We start from the raw sequence: 8,875 nt of genomic DNA on the forward strand, positions 1-8,875 counted from the left end.
GGGCGCTATCCCACGGGGCCGCGACTAAATTTACCCTTTAGTTCGACATGGGGCCGTTTGAAAAACGTTTTAGGGGACGCAAGCCTACAATGCCTACCTCACTTATATGGGAATAGAGCTAACAATATAGGACATTAGTGTAGATTATTACAGGAATAAATTCAAATGGTTTTGATTTTAATATTTTATCGCGTAAAGCCGAAATTGGTATATTTTCCCGTTATTAAAATTATTGTCCTACAAACTTAAATTTTCCCCATAATAAACCCATTAATTAATTAGGTTATTTTAAGAATATTTTTTTGTATACTACAAAATTTATGTTCATATAATGGCAGAGCTAGCGCCAACAATGTTTTTATTCGGTGTTTAGTGTAGTCGATCATTTTATTAGTTTTACACGAGCCTAGTATAGGCTAGAGTAAAACTCCCGTAGCCGCTACAGTCCTCGCCGCCGCCGCCGCCACCGTTCGCAAACACGCCGTTTTCTAACGTCGTTCTCTTACGCCACGGTAGAATCCTCCTACGTTCGCGTTTTAAACCAGAGAGGGAAAGGCCGTAGAAAGCTAGCCATATTCTCCTATAGTTAAACCAGATTTTCGTCCCTAAAATTCACGCGCGTTCGACAACCAATAACCAAGCAAGTCGGGCAATCGGGATTTGGCGATCTTCTGGCGTTTCCGTCTCTGGCGTTTTGGCGTTTTCGTTCGCACACGGTTTCCGCAACAGCGCTTGCCTCTCGCTTCCATTCGGGTGGGGGAGGGTAAGATATGGCGGCTCTCCCACTGAGCGCTCCTTTCTATTGTTGGCGACTCTTCGGAGCCCAGCCATTCTGAGAGCCCCCAGGTGTGAAGGGAGGGGAGGGGGCGGCATGGGTTTTCGTAAGTGCATCTATAAACGTGGTGAAATCGCTTCTGTTTGTTTTGTAACCCTTTAGCCCAACCACTCTGGATAATTTTTTAAATTGTCACCCCTATATTTCCCACAAACATATTTAGAGCGATTCCCATATTTCCTACAAAAATATTTCAAACGGTTTTTCTCGACCGTTTATTTTATCTGTCCATGTTTCCGTTACCGGTTATACTACTATTCGTTGTGTTCGCAAAGCTTGGCTCGTGTGAAACTATTATTTGGGACTGCCAGTCCCGCTTGTTTCGTTTGTCGCGCGTCCTACTACAGCAATGGGAAAACAGATTTCGGCGAAATGTCAGCGGTTGTACCATGAAGAGATGCTATAATACGAAGGTCTAAAGTCACTTTTCATGCCTTTTATGAGGTCATTTTTTGGCAATGGTAGTATAGACAGTAAAAATTTTAATGGTAGCACGAATAAGATAGCAATTTGAGCTACGGGATTTTGGGTTTTCATTGAAGTTTATGATAAGGAAATTTTGTGATTTGTGGATTTTTATCAAAGTTTTCTACGGGATTTTGACTAATGTCCGACGCCTCGGAGTAACTGCGTAGTGAGCAGCGGGACTAAACAGTCTTTAAAATGATTCATTCTAGCGCTACAGAAAAAGGTGATTAAGCCTCTGGGAAAGTAAAAATGTTAATTTAATAGTATGTTTTTGAATAGTTTACTTAAAGTACTGATATATTTCAGCTTTTGGTTTGAAGTCGACTATAATTACCAATGACATTTATTTTACTTTTCAATAATGTAAATTATAGGTTTTCTTCTTGGTTTATTATTTTAATTACCCAAGCATACCAGGGGAAAAAATGGCTCAAGGGCACCAACTGTGTGGTATGCCCTGGTATGGAAAGCATTTTTACTAGTATTTCCATGTCCAGACGAAACATAGTACTTTTTTAACCAGAGGTATTCGCCCATTGAAATCGCAATAAGAAAAGTTGACAATTTAAAAATAAACGCCACTGGAGGTTGGTATGCCCCGGCATACCAGAAAAAAAGTGGACTCAAGGCATCGGCCGTGTGCTGAGTCCTGGTATGGAAAGCATTTTTACCGGTATTCGGTTGCATAATAAAAGAAATCGAGGATAAAAAACGTTCCTTTGAAAACGCAGTAAGCGAACTTGGCAAATTACCAATAATCACCACTGGAGGTTAGTATACCCCGGCATACCAGGGAAAACAATTGCTCAAAGGTACCCTAATGGCCAGCATTGCAATATACAAAAGAACCTTGAAATACTTTTACAAAAGGCAGGATATTGCCAATATTCCTGAAACCCGACATTTTGTTACAATAATAAAAATAATTGAAATTATACACTTAGAACTAAAATTTACTAGGAAAAACCATATTGCGAATTAATCAGAACGTTTTATAATTAAAAATTTAAACTTAAAGGGCAAATAGTTGATTTTAGAAAATGTCTTTACAATTGCCCAACTTGTTGAAATGTTGCCCTGAATAGTTCAGTCAATGCCTAAGAATGAGTTCATAAACTCTCTAGTGGGAGAGAAAACGGATCCACAGCTGAAACGGGGAGGCAACATTTCAACAAGTTGGCCAAGGTTATTTTATAAAAAGAACTATTACTAAAATTGATAATAAAATAAAAATTCAAAAATGTATCTAATAATTCATCACGGGTATTGTTTTTTACATCGATTTGGATAGGTAAAAATATTCTATAAACGTTTTCGAATAAATGGGATTCGACCCAATGGGATTGCAAAATTAGAATTCCATCAATTGGGAAAGTATATTTTTTTATTCGATCCATTGGGAATTCGACCCAATAGGATTCTTCTCCAACGGGAATATACCGCACGGAAAGCATTTGTACCAGTATCTCTTGTTACAGAAGAAATATACCACTATATTTAATAAGACAAAATTGGTCCTTTGAGAACGCATTTAGGGAATTTGGTAACTTACCAATAAACGCTTCCCTTTTTTGGTAAGTCCTTGTACTGTTAATTTTAATTTAAATTGCAATGTTTATTTTATATTTAATATTAAAGTACGTATTTGATTACGTATGGTTATAAAATTAATGTTACTTATACATTTTCTTCTATTGGAAATCAAAATAATATTGATACTTATCTACTCCCATAACTTTACTTATGGTATTACATTCATTTTTAATAAACCGAAAAAATAATATTAGTTGTTGGACCTGGGTGTATTCGAAATCTAGTTGATGGAATGCCGAAAAGTCCACATGCGCCAGAGGGAAATTGGAGTTGGTAAAGTATGTTTTTGTATGATCTTGGCAAATTAGGTTTGTCTCAGCTGGGACATAGAGGAAATAGCTTCCAACGCGAAAAGTTCATAAATAGCTGTATTTTAGTCGGCTAAGCAGACGATTTTCTATTACAATTTACAGAGCGTCTGCTGATCAGACGAATATCGTTCACATGTTAAACGCTACGTGGTTCTGTATAAACTGAAAAGGCTATTTCTTTAAGGCGGTGTAAAAAAAATTGGTTAATTTTGAAATTGTCACTTTAAAAACCAAATTTGAAAAAAAAAACGAAAATTTCGCAATTTTTTACTTAGGTCTTATAGAGTTTTATTTATGTACAAAAGGCTATTTTTAAATTATTTTTAGCATTTGATGGATGGTCTTGGAGATATTTTGCGTAAAAAGTGTGCTCAACAGTTAAATAATAATCCGATTTTCATGGGACAAAGCTTATATAAAATAAATATTTTTTAAAATTTTCAGAATCAGTTTTCGAAGTATGAACTTATGTAGTATATTTTGCATATTGAATTGAAATTTAGAGCAAATTTTGTAATTGACCTAAATAAGCGCACTATAATAACCTAAGAGTCATTTTATCGAAAATGAGTGTTTTCTCAATCACCCGGTATATTAGGCCAAAACTATTCGCTCGCTTTGGGACGAAAAGAGTACACCTTTTACCCCAAACTACCAACTTCTTCCATACTATAACAGCCAAACTGTATTTTGAAGTTGCTCGCTATTTCCTAAAAATTTACTCCAAAACTAGCGAATAGTTTTCGCCTACTAAGAAAAAAATATCATTCACGTTGCCGTTTAACATAATTAACGCACTAAGCATTAATAACCTAAGATTAATTTTACCACAAAGAAAAATCCATTACAACGGTTTATTGATCACACTATCCATTCATTACGAATAATATTTCAATCACTCTGTACAATAAAATAATAAGTGCACTACAACAAACTAATTGGAAATGTCTCCAAAATAATCGCTATCCGAATCACTCTGTACAATTAACAAAATTAGGGCATTAATCCTTAACAACCGAAGAATAATTTTGTTCCTTGTTAAAGAGATAGTGCCAACTCAGAATAATTTAAAATTTTGTTCTTTGGCTTACACGTTATGAAAGATTTTTAAGTCCTGAATCAGAATATATATACATATTAGCACTTTCAATTAGTATTTTGTTTTATATTTTAATGTAAAATAATGGTATATATTAAACTTATTATTTACCATGGTGAATATTAGTAGAAATTATGTTTAATTCAGAGAAAACGGCATGGTATTAGAAGATAAAACTTATTTTATACAAGACGTTTTGAGCCGAGGCTCTTCTTCAGTCAAAACGTCTTGTATAAAATAAGTTTTATCTTCTAATACCATGCCGTTTTCTCTGAATTAAACATAATTTCTACTAAAATAATGGTATTTCAATAGCCGCCCAAAACTTCAGAGATTGTTGACGTCATGAGTTTGGTCGATTTCGGCGCGCTCGAGCGGCGGGGAATTTCCAGTAGTCCTTTTCTACTATCGCGAAGAGGATTTGTAAGCGCGATTTTTGACTTTCTTCTCGCGGACCACGCGGTTCGAGATTCTCGAATCACGACTTCACGAGCCGGCTACGTGTAAAAATATTATTTTCAAAGTAGAAATTGAAGAAAAAATCGATAGCAAAGTATTGCTTATAAATTATATCATTATTTCTTATACGTAGTCATTATAACAATATTTATATTCTACGGAAAGATGCCACCGAAAGCACCGAAGACCGTGGGCGCCACAGTGTATTGCGCAGTTCCTTCCTGCAGTAATAATAACAACAAAAGTGGCTTATCTTTCCATTACTTTCTATCGAAAGAGGGTCTTAAAGCGTGCGAAAGCGGGAAACTCAGATCAAAAGAAAGCGATGGGAGTAAAATTTCCTCCTGTAATCCCCTAAAAATTCTATTTCCAGCTCGCTCTAGTAGCAACCAATAAACATCAACCTATCTATGACGTATACAGTATGTGATAAAAAAAAGTTACGCTATCTTTCTATTTTAAAATTTGAAATTAATCGTGAATATTTATATTTATACCAAATGTTTTATAGCTATATTTTTCTTTACTATATTTTTAAATAATTGATGAAAAAACTTCATATACGTAGAAAATTCTGACACTATCTCTTTATGTTAATAAGAGCCACCTATGGACTTTATAACTTTACCTAGGGAAAGGTTTCGTGTCACGAATAGGCCATGATAAGGTTCTGTTGTCACAAAAAATAGTTGACAAGACTGTTCGGAATTATGTTGTTTCTTGGAAGCGGCTATCCAACGTGGAACGATTATGACCACAGAAGGTGCCCTGGCTTCCAAATGTGTGGAAAAGCCAGCGTAGATTATGAAAGGAAAAAGGAAAATTTGGTTCTAGAACCTTCAGACAGTGGCGTACTTAAAAATCCTTCAATGGAGGGGTTTAAACTATGTAAAATGCCTAAGGGTTCGAGAAGGGGGTTAAATTTAAGTACAGCCAAAGCTACATCCAAGGGAGTGGTTTTGACACGGAAACCCTCCCCTTGTCTACGCCACTGCCTACAGATGTCCTAGGTCACCTCGTAAAAAGGGAAGTATAAAACTCTGGGTGTTGTGACAAGTCAGAAATCTATCCAAGACTGTCTATGGAAAAACCAGCTGTTTCCACATAATATCAGGAACATGACATCCTGTGAGTATATAAGCGGGAAACCATACAGATGGTGTGTTTTCAAACTCTCTTACCATCCATAGAGAGAATCACTGTCAGAAGAATTGTATTGTAATACCAATCTTGAGTTTTTGAACCGCAGCACGATTTTGGAAGTGTACGATTTTCTATTAAAGTTTTGGAGAGGTGATTACCACTGGGTGCTTTGAAAATTTTAGGAGGCGCTTTTCGGAAATTTTAGAAGGAGCTTAAGATCTGCTTAAGGTGGCCCTTCAAACGCACCCTTGCGATGTCACTAGTACACACTCGGCGACTTAACTATCTCGAGCGAAATAAGCCACATTTTGCAAGTCTTCAGCGCATTCTCGGAACTTTCAGGGATGATTGGGGCCATGTGACGGTAGTTTTGGGATTTACTAAATATAATTATACATTTTTAAATAACTGAAATAAGGACTAATAGGTCAATCGCCTATTTGATTATTGTGTATAAGAAAATAAGGGATGTCTGAAAGGTCACCAATATTCGCTCCTGACCAGCAGTGGCGGACTGGGTCTAATATTTTGGGCTGCCAGAAGACAAAGGGCCCCAGCTTTAACAACTATAACGCTATCATGTTTGAGGGGCCCACTTCATGAACGGTCCGTGGGGCCCAACTGAAAATCCCTTTTCAACTTTAACAACAGAACGCGTATCTATAATTCGATATCGTTTGGTTCGGTAGATCAGGGAAAAACTCGAAGGTGGTTATTGAAGATTCTGTTGAAAGGCAGCATGTCGTCAGAAATGAGGTAAAAGTTAAAATGAAACTAACAAATCTCTCTCTGTAAACAAAAATATTGCATTAGGTTATAGAAGAGAAACTAGGTAGTTTGGGCGGTAATGGCCCAATTGCGCAGTTCCCATTAGCGCAGTTCCCATTTCCGCAAATGCAATTTCGCGGTTTTCCATTTGCCCAGTTTTCCATTAGCGCGTTTTTCATTTGCGCTTTTTCCGTAAGCGCAGTTTTCCACTTGCGCAGATATTTTCCATTTGCACGGTTTATCATTTGCGCAGGTTTTTCATTTGCGCGGGTTTTCATTTGCGCAGCTTTGTCATTTGCGTGGTTTTCCACTTGCGCAGATTTTCCATTTGCGCGGTTTCCCAATGGGGCTGTTTTCCATTTGCGCAGGTTTTTCTATTCCGCGGCTTCTCACGACCTGAATATTCTATATTAAGCAATTTTCCTTGAAATAAGATTTTTTCAGGTAGTTTATTTTTAACGTAACCTTGTTTACCATCCAACTGTGCTGCTGGTGTATTTTTAATTACCGGTCGCGCTGTCCATACCAATAATTTAAAGTTGTTTGAAGTTGACATATCGGTTGTTGAATTATTGTATATTGTCCTACGACAGAAGTCGTTTTAAAAGTGGTGCTAAGGTATTAGCAGCATTTTTGAAACATTTTTTAATTTCTGTTTATTTTAGATTTTAAACATCGTTTTTATTTTTTATCATTTTTTATTGTATCGTTTTTATTGTGCCGCCTACAATTGTTTAAGAGGTATGGCCATCATTAAAATCGCAATTAAAGCTGGAACTAGTTACTACACTATGATCTTAGCCTAAACGCCGAGAAGCTTCTAGTCGCTGTTGGACTATATATATTTTCCCAAGAGACTAATTCAACGAATGCTATTTTAACTAAGAAAAACCTCATTTGTTTTGGTATTTACAGCCCAACCGGACATTAAACAAACACTAGCAGCGCAGCTGGATGGTAAACAAGGTAATGTTAAAATTTACCTGCCAGAAATAACCGTTTTTCTAGGAAAAAGGATTAATAGTGAATATTTAAGTCATAAAAATCCCCGCAAATGGGAAAACCGTACAAATAACAGGAAAATCGCGCAAACGGGAAACTGCGCAAACGGGGAAACCGCGCAAACGGGAAACTGCGCAAACGAGAAAACCGCGCAAGCGGGAAACTGCGCAATCGGGAAAAAGCGTGCATATGGTAAATTGCGCAAATGGTAAATTGCGCAAATGACAAACTGCGCAAATAGCAATTCCGCAAATGGGAAACGCGCAATTGGGAACGTGCGCAAACGAAAACTGCGCAAATGAAAACTGCGCAAGTGGACCCAAACCGTTTGGGCCACCTTTTTTTCCTTGAAGGTGCTGACCGCGAACAACAGAATAAGGCCTAACTATAATAAAAACATTATATTGGATCTCGTAGAAGGGTATTTCGAGAAAATCTCCGGGAAAACCTCATTGTCTGCTATACTGCTCGGAAAAAAAATATTCCTAAATCAAAGACAAATGGCATATGTTTTACTGGTGGAAAAACAGGACGTTACCAAAAGGATTGTCGTATTTTTAAGACGGGAAAATGACTGTCAAGAGTTAAAAAGCACACGAAAACAGTGACGCTAGAAACGGAAAGACGCTTAAAAGTATTTAAAGAATGGAAAGATCAGGCGAACTTAAGATGTTAGTGACGCAGAATTACGTGTGTCATTGAATTTTCTTGAAATCGATTGACCAGCGTGAAAATGCTTGGTACATTGATTAAGGCGCGACATATGTCGCATGACAAATGAAGGAACATTTTTACGTTGAAAAAATTTTCACTGCAGACGATACAAAGTCGTCGGAATAAGTTTCAGAATTTACGATGTCGCTAGGCTAAAAACAAGCCGTTGAACGTAACCATCACAGATGTTTAGTACGTAATACAACTGAAAGGTAGATTACTGTCTGTACGTAAAATTACCAAACACGGATTGCATGTTGTGAAGCCTGGAAGTTGTTGGCTTATATTTAAACCGTGTACGAGAGTCGAACTGTAAAATACTCTTTTATTATTATTATAATATATATATATATATATATATATATATATATATATATATATATATATTTACCATAAGTTACAAGGCATGGCAACTAATAAATATCTCTAGAATAGAGAATAGAAAAAAATTCTACTGGTTAGGTCTCACTCCGAAACCAAAGA

Source organism: Leiobunum rupestre, chromosome 11 (assembly GCF_980474605.1).
Source record: "Leiobunum rupestre chromosome 11, qqLeiRupe1.1.hap1, whole genome shotgun sequence".
NCBI classification, from domain to species: Eukaryota; Metazoa; Arthropoda; class Arachnida; order Opiliones; family Sclerosomatidae; genus Leiobunum; species Leiobunum rupestre.